The sequence below is a fragment of the Pseudorca crassidens genome, chromosome 5, assembly GCF_039906515.1.
Source record: "Pseudorca crassidens isolate mPseCra1 chromosome 5, mPseCra1.hap1, whole genome shotgun sequence".
NCBI classification, from domain to species: Eukaryota; Metazoa; Chordata; class Mammalia; order Artiodactyla; family Delphinidae; genus Pseudorca; species Pseudorca crassidens.
In genome coordinates this window covers 24,196,190-24,208,564 of record NC_090300.1, presented here as the reverse complement: position 1 = coordinate 24,208,564, position 12,375 = coordinate 24,196,190, and the positions used below count along the sequence as shown (strand labels likewise).

At 34.7% G+C, this 12,375-nt stretch overlaps 1 long non-coding RNA gene across 3 annotated transcripts in view; it reads right to left on the bottom strand.

Moving 5' to 3' along the window:
* The window catches only part of LOC137224725 (uncharacterized), a 51,311-nt gene extending 39,312 nt beyond the window's left edge, over positions 1-11,999 (bottom strand). For 2 of the 3 annotated variants that reach the window (XR_010943476.1, XR_010943475.1), the window contains exon 1: positions 11,873-11,999. This is a non-coding gene — a long non-coding RNA (uncharacterized lncRNA). The remainder of the gene's footprint in view (positions 1-11,872) is intronic. The other variant, XR_010943477.1, reaches the window with a different exon arrangement.
* Positions 12,000-12,375: the final 376 nt, after the last annotated feature.

The following is a 12,375-nucleotide window of genomic DNA, read 5'->3' as shown; positions in this document are numbered from 1 at the left end:
GATGTTGAGCATCTTTTTCGTGTGATTTTTTTGCCATCAGTATACTTTCTTCAGTGAAATGTACCTTTATGTTTTTTCCCCAGTTTTAACTGACTGCTTTTATTTTTACTATTGAGTGTTGAGAATTGTTCATGTGTTCTAGATATTAATCTTTTGTTGCATGTGTGATTTGCAAGTATTTTCTCCCACTCTGTAACTTGCCTTTTTATTCTCTTCACAGGCTGTCACAAAGCAAAGTCTTAAATTTTGATCAAGTTCAATTTATAATTTTTTTTTCCTTTTATAGATCATGATTTGGTGTTAAGTCTAAGAACTCTCTGCTTAATCCTACATCCCAAATATCTTCTGGTGACAAATTTTTCTAGTTTTCCTTCATCTAGGAATGTCTTAATTTGTCCTTCACTTCTAATGGATATTTTCACTGGATGTAAGATTCTAGGTTGACAGTTTTCATAGAGCATTAAAATTTTTTCTCTTTATAGTTTCATTTTAGAAATTTCTATTGACATTTCTTCAAGCTCACTGATTCTTACCTCGCCTGTGTCCAGTCTATTGATAAGCCCATCGAAAGCATTCTTCACTTATGTTACAGTGCTTTTGATTTTAGGCATTTCCTTTTATTCTTTCTTAGTTTTCATCTTGCTGCTTACATTTTCCATCTGTTGTTGAACAAATGGACTATTGCATGTAATTGTCTATTATATGGAACAGATGATGTCCACTTTTTCCATTAGAGCCCTTGTCACATTAATAATCATAGTTGTTTTAAATTCTCAGTCTGATAATGACAACACCTCTGTCATATCTGAGTCTAGTTCTGATGCTTGTTCTGTCTCTTCAAACTTTGTTCTCTTTTCGTATGCATTGTCATTCTTTTTGAAAACTGGACATGATGTAGTGGGGAAAAGGAATTGCACTAAGTAGGTTTTTAGTATGAAGTGTTTTGTTTATCTGGGTAGAAAATTAGGCTGTATTTACTGTTTACTATAGCCATAGATGTCAAAGGCAAAAATTCCTCTGGTGTCTTTGTTTTTCTCTCCCTTGTTGTCTTTGGTTTTCCATAGGTATGTTTCCAAATATGTTTCAAATGACTTACCCTACTTTGTGGCTAGCTTTTTCACACCCTTAGAGTTATCATGTGACCAATGGAAGTTTTTTTATTTTAATGTAGTTCACTTACCAATGTTTCCTTTAGAGTTAGTGCTTTTTGTGTCCTGTTTAAACATTCCAACTCTGGGTTCATGATGGGATATTACTACATTCTCTTTTGAGTGCTTTATTTTTTTTCCCCCATTTATATTTAGTTCTACTATCTGCTCAGAAGTGGTTTCTGTGTATGGTGTGAGATAGCAATCAAACTTCATATTATTTTTATGTGGAAAACCTCTATGATTTATTCTCCAAAATGGGACACTCTGAGAGTGAAAAAGGATGCAAGAAGTGATTACATTGGACCAAAACCATCCCCCACAATATATTGAAAAGCCCCTCCTTTCTCATTTCTTAGCAGCACAACATTTATCATGTGACGTATGTGTGATTCTGGTTCATATCTGTCTATCCTTGTGTCAGTACTACCCTATATGGTACACTACCCCCTTATAAGAGACCTTGATATATTCTAGAATGAACTCTTTAATCTTCAAGTGTGTCTCGGGTGTTCTTGACACTTTTTATACAAATTTCAGAGTTGATTTGTTAAATCCCACAAAAAAATCCTTTTGGAACTTTGTGAGATGTGCTGATTTTATATGTAAATTTTGGAAACATTGATATCTGTACGATGTTGAGTCTTCTGATTCATCAGTGTGGTATATCTCTTCATTTGTTTAGGTTTTGTTTAATTTCACTTAATAATGCTTTATAATATTCTGCATTTTTTCATATCTTTGTTAAATTTATTCTTAAGTATCATATTTTTGCTATCACTGAAAAGTAGAGAAATGTTATCTCTTTAAAACTTTTCAAAACTATTTTCTATTTGTTGCTATTATGAACCTGTGTGCATTGATTTGCTTTTAGTAATATTAAGTTCTCATTAATTAAATCATTTATGTGTAGAGGGTTTTGGATTTGTTCATGTAAATAATTATTTCACTTGAGGATAACGAATGTTCTCTTTCTCCCTTTCTAGTCCTTCTGTTTTTTTCTGCTTGTTATTCTGCACTAGCTGGATATTCCATAATTTGTAGGTGAAGGTAGTATTCTCACTGTTATAAGGATTACTAAATCCATTATAAGATATTAAGTGGCTTTTGTCTAAGGTCACTGAAGTCATGAACATGTCTCTAGTGTTTTCCACTATACCACATCAGCTCTGTCAACAATGACTGCATTCTTAGAAAATTAGAAAGATGTGAAAATGAGCAGTTAATGTACTGAGTTGTAACACCTCACTACATCTACCACCACAACTACCACCATCCCTATAGGGGATAAATTAATGTCACTTTTAGTGACTCTATATTTTGCTTTATTTCTCCCATCCTGACCTTTCTGAATGCAACTAGATTCAGCTAAACTGGAAGTCCCAAAATGAACCAGCACTGTGACACATTGCATTTGTACTCTTAGTGTTAGAATAAATACTCTAGGTTGTTTTTTTTTTTAGCTTTAACAGTTCAAAATTATCCCTTTTATTGAATAAAAATTTACCTCCTTGTAATTTTTTTTTCTGAGAGAATGTCATGATACAGAGAAAAGATATTAGTCTTTGGAATTAGAAATCATGCAGTTCACAGTGGGGTCTGCTGTTGGTAGGCCTGTTACCAGAAGCTCAGGCATATGTGGATCCTGTCTGGTTCCTGGGTGTATGGGACTGCCTCTAGGACTTTGTTCAGAGGGTTTGGGGACAAGAGTCTGTTCCAGGGTCTGCAGTTGGGTCCACAGACAGCAGGGCTGTTATCAGTTGTATAGACGGTGTGGCCCCTGCCAAGTCCCTGAGAGTGCTCCTGCCAGGTCACTGGATGGTGCCTGGGCAGGCAGGACTGGCCCAGAATGAGTCCCAGGGCTGCTTTAGGATTAACAGCCCAGATCAAAGTCAACCAACCTGGCTCTAGAGGCACAGACATGAAGGTCTCCCAGCAGGCCCCTAAGTGGGCTGGACCACACCTTGAGCACAGCTGGGAGAGCCTGGAGCCAAATTAAAGGACCATTTCAGGATTCACAGGAAGACCAAGGTTAGTGTGTTCACCTCCAAGGACACTTATGGGTGTTTCTCCTGGTGAGTCTCTGAGTGGGCAGAACTGTTCATGGACCACAGCTGGGAGGTGCTGGAGCTGAGTCACAGGGCTATTTCAGGATCTGCTGTCGGATGGAGATTGGTTGTCTTGCTTTCAGAGGCACAAACAAGCATGTCTCCCTATGGCCCCCATGCTGGCAAGACTACTTCCTGGACTGTGGCAGAGAAGAACTAGAGCCCAGTTACAGGGCCATTTCAGAATGGGAAGTTAGACTGAGTTTGGCAAGCTTGCCTCAAGGGGGTTCCAGATCACAGCTGAGTGGGGCTGGAGCCCGGGCCAAAGACTGTGGGTCTATTGCCTGATGCATGGGTATGCATGACTCCTCCTGGGTCCCTTGGCATATGTTGCTGGTGGCAAGACCAAGACCAAATGGGATTGTAGTTTAGTCCACAGGGGTATGGAGCTGTTCCCCGGTCTGTAACTTGGACCACCCAGCTGGGCACAAGTTTGCCCTCTCAAAGAGCCCTCCTTGGTCTTGGACTCGACTGAGTTTCACAGTCTCCTCTCTAGATCCCAAAACTCCCACAAAGGCACATTTCTTCTGTGAATGGCTGCCGAATTATTGTTGTTGAGAGGGGACATGAGTGAGGGACCTCCATCTATTCCATCATCTTGCTGACACCACTCTCTCTCTCGAGGAAACTTAAATGCATATTAGTAAATGAAAGAAGCCAATATGAAAAGCTACATACAGTGTGATTCCAACTATATGACGTCCTAGAAATGGCAAAACTATGAAGATAGTAAAAATATCAGGGGTAAAATTTCCACTGGTTAGGGGAGAGGGACGGATGAGTAGCACAGAGGATTTTCAGGGCAATGAAACTACCTTGTATGATACTATAATGGTGAAGACATGTCATTATATATGTTTGTCCAAACCTAGAATGTACAACACAGGGAGCGAATCCTGATATAAACTATGGACTCTGGATGACAATGATGTGTCAATGTAGGTTCATCAATTGTAACAAATGAACCACTCTGGTGGGGGATGATGATAGTGGAGAGGCTATGAATTTGGGTGGGCAGGGGAGATATGGGAAACTCTGTACCTTCATTTTTGCTGTGAACCTAAAATGTCTCTAAAAAATAAGGTGTATTAAAAATTATCTAGTCCAAAACTTTATGTAAAGTGTTTTTTTCCCATTGGTCATGACAATATATTGAAAAAATTATGAAATAAATTTCTTAATATTAAATCACCCTTGCGTCTTCTGTTTGTGTTTTTTTGTTTTTTTTTTTACAAAGCCCAACTAGATGATGCTGAAGCAATGGTACCTGGATACATTGATAAGTTCAGTTTATTTCTTTAGTTCCTAGCCATTTTACTGAACAATTGCTTTTCAGATGAACTTTGTTTTCCTGGGCAGAAAATCAAATTATTGATCAATACAAAGTATTACTCCTCATTCTTAATATTTATACAGTTTCTTTGTTTTCATAAATAATTTTATTGGTTAGAAACTTCAGAAAACATTACATAATAGTAGCTATAATAGTTTTCTTTCTTTTACTTTCGTGGAATTCCTTCACACTTGTTAATATTTCATTTAAGTTTTTACATTTATTATATATAATTTTGTACCATAGTGTTTTTGAACTATATTGCTTATATTTTATCAGTTTAGCTTTGAAAACAAATGATGAAATTTTAATTTGTAAAATAACCTCTCAAAGGTTTTAAATAGAAAAATTCTTTTTAGTAGTGAAATTCTTTGTCCATTGCCTCCTGGAGGGCTGTTGTTTTTTTGTTTTGTTGTTTTGTTTTTGTCCATTCCACCTATTAAGGATTTTTTAAAATCCCTTATTGAAGATTTAGAGTATCCATATTTTGCTATAAATATGGTCCACTTTACCACAGTTCTCACATTCACTTAGTGTGTGTACATGGTATTTCTCCAGAGGGATGCCAGCTCTACTGGGATGAGAAAGTGCCTCTTCCTGTATCACAGACAGAAAGTCCCATTTGCTATCCTCTTCCTGGGGAGGTGGTCTCACTGCTATTGTAGCACTACATGTTTCACTTAATATCAAAAGCTGAAAGTAGCAAAAAATAAAGGCAGTAACATTACACAAAATACAAAAATCAGGTAGGACACCAGCTTGAGGGACCTACAACCAAACTAAAGAACAGTGGAAAAAGGTAGCATTGACAGGCTAGACTAGAAATTGATTGATTGCAAAAGAACACATGTTGTAACTGACATATTTATTCCTCTGAGCTCTATTTTCCTTTAATTTACTCTCACACTGCATGATTGGGGCACTGAATACGTATTTGCCTTTACCAGCTTTGATGCATTCACTTATATTTCAGAAGCTATAATTTGACAAGCAGTTCTTCTGAGTAAGCTTAAGAGTGACCTCTATTTTATTGTGTAATAAAAACAGTGACTTAATTGAGTTTGCAATTCTGCAAGGCCAGTATTTACAATAAAAGTACCTTTGTTTCTATTTCCCTCTCCTCTCTGTTGAAGTATATTTTTGATTACCGATAAGAGGAACCTTAAAACTTGGGGCAGAAGGCTCTTTGAAAACTCTACGGAGGGATTGAGCCTTTGAGTGAGTGATCATCAGACTGAGCCCATGACAGGCTCTTCCCCAGCTGGGGAAAATCGGAAAGTTACTGTTGAATGGAAAGAAACTTCTGTGAGTCAAGTCTTGAGGATTAAGGTCTTTGCGGTTGAGGAGAGATCCTAAGGGAATCACCTCTGCCTATGTGACAACTGTGGATTATCCCAGCTCCCAAATTTCATCTCCAACATCTGAATGCAGCTGGTGAACCAGAAGAGACGAAGTCCCATATATGGGTGCCGCACACACATAGCTGCATATGCTACTGTACTTTGGTTGAAGGACAGTTAGCATGCTTATCATCTCAAGTTAGCTGACATTTACCTGAATACAAACTAGAATTTATTCTCTCATACCACTCTATTTACTCCCTTCAGTCTTAGCTCATTCTATACTAAAATGGACTGCTAATTTGGCTTCTGCCAATGATAGCAAATATGGCCTGGGATGTAGAAGACCCAAAATGAAATTTTGATTAATGGAAACTTATTCTGTGACCAGAAGTCCCAGAAACTAACACAAGCAAGTGAGGGTTCTGATTTTCCTAACCAGGAAATGACTAATCATAAGGATTGACATGTCAATAAATTCTTACCAAACTGATAAATAAGGAAATTAAAGTGCATTCTTCTCTTCATCCAATTACGGTAATTTTATTTTATTTTAGCTAACATTTTGATATGATCATTGTGGCTAGAAGGTAAATAACAGACCAGGCAGGGAATCATTTTAGGGAAGAGGTTATTTTCTTTACTAGCAAAATATTTCTGGAATCTTTGCTGGCTATAACCAGAGCAAACTTAACAAAGATCATGTTTATTAAAAGTCCCTTTGGTTTATCCCAGATTACTTTTCAAGATCTAGTACTTTACTCCCCTTACTATTTCCTCTTTACCATGTTTTCCCTCATTTTAAATTCTCCATTGAGACTGCTTACCAAGTTGATTATCCCCAAACTCTCACTTTATAAGTTAAAAAAGTTGTATATTCAATAACCCTAGAACAAATATAATTTATAAAAATAATAATTTGCAGTGCCAGCTCTTGGAGGGATTCTTTTCCCTCCTCTGTGAATGTGTCTAATGAGACAATGTGTATCAGGAGGGGAATATACCATTCGGGTTCCCAGATTGCTTGCCCTATTTAGCATTATTATTTTCTTAAAGTTGCAATTAGTATTAGCCTTAAGAAATGAATGAAAATTGGCGATGAATGAAAAAGTTAATAGATGTTAGTATTGTAATTAGCAAGGGTCTGATCTTGCAAGAGCAGTTTTACAACTGCCGTCTTTGGAGGACACGCAAGTCTCCAGCCTGTCTGCCTGGAGCTTTACGCCACACATGAGGGAAGGGTTTCAGTGGAAAAAGGATGAATTGCCCTCCTCTGCCTCTTATGATGATGGGGATGCAAGGAAATGATAGGAAGTCTGAGCCTCATTCAGCTTCACAGACATAGTCCATCTTTTCCCCAGACAAGTGAGAACAGAGTCCATTAGAAGTTTAATTGGGCTGTGGCAGCAGACATAATGTAATTGAGATGATGTTTTTATCACAGGACAAAAAAAAATGGGACTCTTAGGTTGGAGAGAAGAAACATCTAAATAAGTTGCTGGAAAAGAGTCAGCCCTTTATGGAGAAGAAACAACCTGAATTTCCCTTTGTGTATTTTTTTCTACCATTTACCCAGAGGGTATCTTTCTCCTTGCCGTCAGTCCTATGTCTGAGTGGCCCAGGAAAAACGTTTAAAGTAAAAAGTACTGGAAAAGAAGTCTAGAGAAAAAGATACAAAGGCCTGGGAATACATAATGTCATAAATATTTGTTCTAAATTTGAGTGTGAAACTTTACAATTGGAAAATATATTTAAAAGTAACAGCACTCAGCATTGGTAATGGTGCCAAGAAATGACATCTCTTGTGTATTGCTTGTGGACATGTAAATTGTTACAATGTTCATGGAGGGACACGTGGCAGGGCTAGAAATGTAAAGTATTAAACACAAGAATGCTATCTGACCCTGTAATTACAGTACAAAATAATCTACCATAAGGAAAGAGACATGGCTAAAATAATGTATGTAAAATATATGCATGTTCTTTCCAACACTGACTAGAGTTTAAAAAAAAAGGAACCAAACACAATAACCAGTGATTAGGATAGGCTAAAAAAATTATGATCATCAATAAAATGGAATACTATGCACTATTTTTAATAAAAGAGTTTAAATATAGGGGAATTTATTCAAAGAAAAATAAAATTGTAGAGGCTGAAAGCCTTTCTAATTAAGATACAAAGTAGTTTTTACTACCTTAAAATTTAAAATGTTTGCCTGCAGAAATGGAAATGAACAGCATCAGTAAAGAAATGGCAATCTGGGGAAAGCTTATTGTAACACATATGACAGGCAAAACAATATTAATGTACTTAACATGTAAAGAGTTCTTGTAAATCAATACCAAAAACAATAAACACCCAACAGTAAAATGAGAAATGTTCATAAACAGTCAATTTTCAGATAAAAAAATGCAAGTTGTCAGTAAGGATTCTTTACTTATGATTTGCAAATTTTAGTTAAAACAACGATGAAGTACCACTCTATCACATATAGTGGTGGAGATTTTTTTAAATGGTTGTATACAGTGTAGTGAAGGTAAAAGAACGTAAATGGCTTCATTCCATTTTTATGCATAGGGAAAACGGTAACATCATTGGTAATCTACATGGTAATAGCTGTAAATATTTTATTTATTTTTAAATTTTAAATTGAGGGCTTTATTTTAAGAAGCTCCATTTGTCTTAAACTTTGGAGCTATCGTTTGATGGGAATGTCAGATCTGCTCTATTCAGCAGGTTCTGTTTCCTGCATAAAGAACTGACTCACATAAGAACTCAATTTTAAAACACTCTCTAATGGCTGACTATTCATGTTCTTATTCTTTTGAGGGAGGGATTTGGTTTAGTTAAAAGAACAATTTTTGTACTACTTTTGTGAAGATACAAACTTTGATAAAGCGTTTAAAACAAGTTTGTGAGAATACAGTGTTGGTTTTGTTTTAAATTTTCTGCAAGTTATTTTAGAAAAATACAGTTAAATGTATTTACATTTTTACCCCACAATTGCATTTCTAGGTATTTATCTTGCAGAAATACTTACACATAACTTACATTTATATGCAGGAATATTGATTGCAACATTGTTGGAAAAGCTAAAGATAAAAAATAAGCTAACTATACTCAAGCAAATTGTAGAACCACCTTTCAATGTGATACTAGGTTACCACCAAAAAGAAAAAAGTAGATCTATATTGTCAACGTTTGATCCTTTGAGGGTCTGTAAAAAAATGGATTATTAATGGAAAAAACTTTGTTTATGATATATTTTCATTTGTGTAAACACTTGGAAAGATACACAAGAAAAAGAGCCTGAGATAGGAAGAGGATGAATTTTTCACTCTCCACAATTTTGTTCTGTGTAATTTTTTCTACCATAACCATGAAAGTATTTTTCAACATAAACCTTATAATTAATAATTTATAAATATATAGGAAAATATACTTAATATGTTTAGTGTAAAATTCATTTCCCAGTACAATCCTTTTTTCTTGAAATATATACTATATATTTTATTGTATATTATATTTTATCACATATAATATTAAATTATATGTTATATATTATATTATACAGAAAAATTGAAACAATGTTAATAATGATTATCTCTGGTGGAGTTATGAGTGAATTTTTTTGTGTTTTTTTTCTTTATATTCTAGGTTTTATTTATCTTTATAATAAAATAAATATTTGTTTATATTGAAGCTATTGGTAGATGCTTACATGACTAATTCTGACATTTTTAATATAGTAATTCAAGTCTTTCATTTCAGGAAAGTTTTCTTGCATTATATATTAAAATATTTCTTGTTTCACTATTTTGGATTACTTTCAATCTTCATTTATGTATACATTAATATCTTTTCCCTCTCTTCTATAAATATCACTTTTCCTAAGACATTTTAGCTCCTTATAAATTTCTATTTAATTTTGGCTACTTTTAAAAATTCTTCTTGTATCTTGCTGTATTTTACATAATTCCTATTTTCCTTTGTTTCCCTGTATTTAAAAAAAACTTTATTTTGTATTATTCTTTTACATTATTTCCTCTTCTTTGGGAGTTCTGGCAGACTGTATTTTATTTTACTTTATTGACTTTCCATTTCCTCCCTGAATTTCTGCATTTCTACTTTGAGGTCTTCCTTCAAATAGGCAATTACTTCAATATTGAAAAAAACCTGGGTAATTATTTTTCACATCATTTATAAGCTGAGTAGCAACATTTTTCTGGTAAAGTAGCCTTCCTCTGTTGGAAAGTTCTACTACTTCTTTTCTGTTCTTTTATAATTATGGTGATTTTGTATCCAAGCTCTGCTTTTAGAAGATTTTGTATCCATTGTTAAATTAGCTAGGACCAGCTATTTGCAAGATGTTCCTTTGGGCAGAGAGGTATCTTAGTAGTATCTCAGATGGTTGATTTTCATAATGTGAGTCTAACTTTGTGGGTTGCTCCACATTCTATGTCTCCATGATAATTCATAGAACCCCACTTTTCCTGTTTCTATAAACTAAACCAGATCTAGGAGTCCTGCTGCCCACAACTCATCTCTGTTCCTGCTCCTGTTGTTCAGAAAAGGGATATAGATATTTCAACTCTGGTTATGCCCTTCATATTCAGAAAGTACACGTTTGCTAGTGTTGCTGAAATCTGTTGTGACAGCCTCTCGCAGAGTCCTGTCTCTGTTGTTTTTTCCTCTCCTCTTCCTCCTATGAAGCTCCTTTATTACATTTTCAGATTTCCCAAAATTAACTTGAAGTCATCATTATTGGAACTGAAATAAGCTAATACATAAATGTAATAAACATTGACTTAAAAATGACTGAGTCCTATTATTGAGTAAGCTTCAATGCTCACCATTCATCATTTTGTAGCACAGGTTTGCAATTCATCTAAGACAGCTGGATCATTGTTCAATTAATATATCCTCAGGAAGAATATATGGATACTTTCTCAGATGCTGCATATTTAGGAATATGTATAATGAGTTATATTTCCCCTCAACAGTCAGACTGTGTATGACAGATTTTGTTTCTCAAAATATAGAAGGTAATCGCTGTTGACTCCTTGCATTTAAAATGATGACAAGGATGTCTTAGTTAAACTCAAGTTTTCTTTATTTATATGTAACCGAATTTGTTCCCTGGTGGCATTGTCATTTTAAAAGATGGACAGATTAGATGGACATAACTGCATTTACTATGATCCTATCACTGCTGTATCCACAGAACTTTATCGTAATTTCTTCTCCAGGCTCTAGGATTTTTCTTTACAGTCTATCAGTTATATATATTTGTGGGGATGTGGGCAGGGATCAGCTAAATACCTGTGTTTATAATGCTTGCCCACCTGACATCTATACATTTATTCAAATGAAGCTAAACTTTAAAACATTTATGTAACTTTTATTTTAGAGTAACCTTCCTTTATGATAAATGTTAATACCTGTAAATGATTTATTTTTTCCAAACCACTAGATGAAGAACATAAAAAATCACATTTTAATCTCTACAAAGGAGTTTATGATGAAAATGTCCAGAGAATTTCTTGTTTGACTAATAATCTTACTTTTAAGTTAATTCTAAAACATGATTCTCAAATGTTCTTAATTGCTGGAATCATTATTGAGGTAAATATACGGCATCTCAACATTCTTCTCTTTACAAATAGCAGTTCTGAGGGGTTTTATGTTCAAATATGCATATAAAAATCAATCTCCATACTTTACAGTCATATCTCAGGTAAAATTACACAGAAAATGAATTATTTAATACTTATGAATCAGATTCTTCTAATTCATACACTATTCACTGTTTTAATGAAATGAATAGACCTCTAGTTGCCTGAAAGGGTTATTCAGCTTCCAAAAGTGCTTGGCTTCCTCCCAGAAAGGAGTTTATACAGTGACACTTTATGAGTGATAAAGTGATATGAAGAGGTACTTACACACTGACAGGACCACACATCTGCTAATAACTGGAATTGCTCTCAGTGTCTTCAGCAGCTTCTTTGAATGTCTTCAATACTGCAAATTTTCACCTTTTTAGGGTGGACCTGCTTTTTGGCATCGTCCCCTAGGAAGAAATGCCCAGTAGCATTGTACAAATTCCAAAAGTCACAGAAAATCTTCTAGTAAACTAAACATAAATGTATCTTATACCAAACTGCACATGATAACTTTAGGACATTATTGGAAATGCAAATTAAGAAACTATAGACATTTTAGGATATAGAGTAGATAATCCTTTATGTTTAAAAACATTTCCAAAGCATGATACAATATCTTAAATTGAAGCCCAATAATAAAAAAATAAAGATTTACCTACATCTTATCTAGTAATGAATTTTAATGCCCTATGGCTACATACACTATAATCAATCACAGTTAACATAAAATTTAATTGAAACTAATTACAAAGGGTACATATTCATGTTTAAATGTAACTCCT